Source organism: Papilio machaon, chromosome 29 (assembly GCF_912999745.1).
Source record: "Papilio machaon chromosome 29, ilPapMach1.1, whole genome shotgun sequence".
NCBI classification, from domain to species: Eukaryota; Metazoa; Arthropoda; class Insecta; order Lepidoptera; family Papilionidae; genus Papilio; species Papilio machaon.
The window spans coordinates 4,010,001-4,012,500 of NC_060014.1; the positions used below are offsets into that span (position 1 = coordinate 4,010,001).

The 2,500-nt window shown below is 46.9% G+C and overlaps 1 non-coding gene across 1 annotated transcript; it reads left to right on the forward strand.

Annotated features, from left to right (window-relative positions):
* The first annotated feature begins 524 nt into the window (after positions 1-524).
* On the forward strand, positions 525-2,428 carry LOC123722842. The gene has a single exon (XR_006756645.1). It is a non-coding gene; the product is annotated as a small subunit ribosomal RNA (ribosomal RNA).
* The last annotated feature ends 72 nt before the right edge of the window (positions 2,429-2,500 follow it).

Consider the following 2,500-nt stretch of genomic DNA (forward strand, 5'->3'; position numbering starts at 1 on the left):
CGACTTCCGAGGGACGGTGTATTTTTTTTTCCAACTATCATTATTATATTATTATTATATTACATATATATTACTTTTGATTCTATTTTATATAGATCAGTAGTAGTGTGTAGTTAGTAGTAGCAGTAGTAGTATTAGTAGTGGTAGTAGCATTTATAAAAAGGTATTTTCGATCTCTCCGAAACCGGACTGATGTCGATATTTTTTCCTCGATAAAGAGAGAATCAAATTTATTTACACAGTGTGAAGTATCGAAAATGTCTCGTTGTTGAACATTCACATGAATCGAACGCGCTTTTTGTCCGTTCACTAGCACCGCACCACACACACCACACAGTAGTAGTGTATTGTGTAGTGTAGTAGTGTAGTGTAGAGAAGAAGAAAAATGACCACCGACTGACTGCAGCAAGCAGGCAGGCAGCAAGCAAAACAGCAAAAACCATCGATGCGTTTAAACGTTTAACGTTTTCGCATCGTCGAGTTGTGCGTGTTGTGCGCGTTGTATGCGGCGTGTTTGTGTCAGCTCCCTGGTTGATCCTGCCAGTAGTTATATGCTTGTCTCAAAGATTAAGCCATGCATGTCTCAGTGCAAGCCGTATTAAGGCGATACCGCGAATGGCTCAATATATCAGTTTTGGTTCCTTAGATCTTACCTCGGTTACTTGGATAACTGTGGTAATTCTAGAGCTAATACATGCAATCAGAACTCTGACCAGTGATGGGATGAGTGCTTTTATTAGATCAAAACCAATCGACGGAGGGCCTCGCGTCCGAAGTCGTTAATTTTGATGAATCTGGATAACTTTTGCCGATCGCATGGTCCAGCACCGGCGACGCATCTTTCAAATGTCTGCCTTATCAACTTTCGATGGTAGTTTCTGCGACTACCATGGTTGTCACGGGTAACGGGGAATCAGGGTTCGATTCCGGAGAGGGAGCCTGAGAAACGGCTACCACATCCAAGGAAGGCAGCAGGCGCGCAAATTACCCACTCCCGGCACGGGGAGGTAGTGACGAAAAATAACGATACGGGACTCTTACGAGGCCTCGTAATCGGAATGAGTACACTTTAAATATTTTAACGAGGAACAATTGGAGGGCAAGTCTGGTGCCAGCAGCCGCGGTAACTCCAGCTCCAATAGCGTATACTAAAATTGTTGCGGTTAAAAAGCTCGTAGTTGCATTTGTGCGCCGCGCTGTCGGTGCACCGCATCCGCGGTGATACTGACACGTCTGCGGAGCATATCGTCGGTGAGCCGTCGGTAATACGGCGGTTCAATATCAAAATCCTATCGCGGTGCTCTTCGGTGAGTGTCGAGATGGGCCGACAATTTTACTTTGAACAAATTAGAGTGCTCAAAGCGGGCTCAAAATTGTGCTTGAATATTTCGTGCATGGAATAATAGAATATGATCTCGGTTCTATTTTGTTGGTTTTCAGAACTCCGAGGTAATGATTAATAGGGATAACTGGGGGCATTCGTATTGCGACGTTAGAGGTGAAATTCTTGGATCGTCGCAAGACGAACATCAGCGAAAGCATTTGCCAAAGGTGTTTTCATCAATCAAGAACGAAAGTTAGAGGTTCGAAGGCGATTAGATACCGCCCTAGTTCTAACCGTAAATATGTCATCTAGCGATCCGCCGACGTTACTACTATGGCTCGGCGGGCAGCTTCCGGGAAACCAAAGATTTTGGACTCCGGGGGGAGTATGGTTGCAAAGCTGAAACTTAAAGGAATTGACGGAAGGGCACCACCAGGAGTGGAGCCTGCGGCTTAATTTGACTCAACACGGGAAATCTCACCAGGCCCGGACACCGGAAGGATTGACAGATTAACAGCTCTTTCTTGATTCGGTGGGTGGTGGTGCATGGCCGTTCTTAGTTGGTGGAGCGATTTGTCTGGTTAATTCCGGTAACGAACGAGACTCTAGCCTGCTAAATAGGCGTCGTCATTTATGTGTGCGTGGCTTCGGTCGCGCAACTCACTGGCGACGTATTAAAATTCTTCTTAGAGGGACCGGCGGCTTCGAGCCGCACGAGATTGAGCAATAACAGGTCTGTGATGCCCTTAGATGTCCTGGGCCGCACGCGCGCTACACTGAAGGAATCAGCATGTTCTCCCTGGCCTAGAGGCCCGGGCAACCCGTTGAAACTCCTTCGTGCTGGGGATTGGGGTTTGCAATTATCCCCCATAAACGAGGAATTCCTAGTAAGCGCGAGTCATAAGCTCGCGTTGATTACGTCCCTGCCCTTTGTACACACCGCCCGTCGCTACTACCGATTGAATGATTTAGTGAGGTCTTCGGACCGACACGCGGTGGCTTAACGGCCGTCGGCGTCGCTGGGAAGTTGACCAAACTTGATCATTTAGAGGAAGTAAAAGTCGTAACAAGGTTTCCGTAGGGGAACCTGCGGAAGGATCATTAACGTATTACGTATTACTCATATATTACGAATAATAATCCACAAAAGAGAGAGCGCCCATCGGGGCACACCAA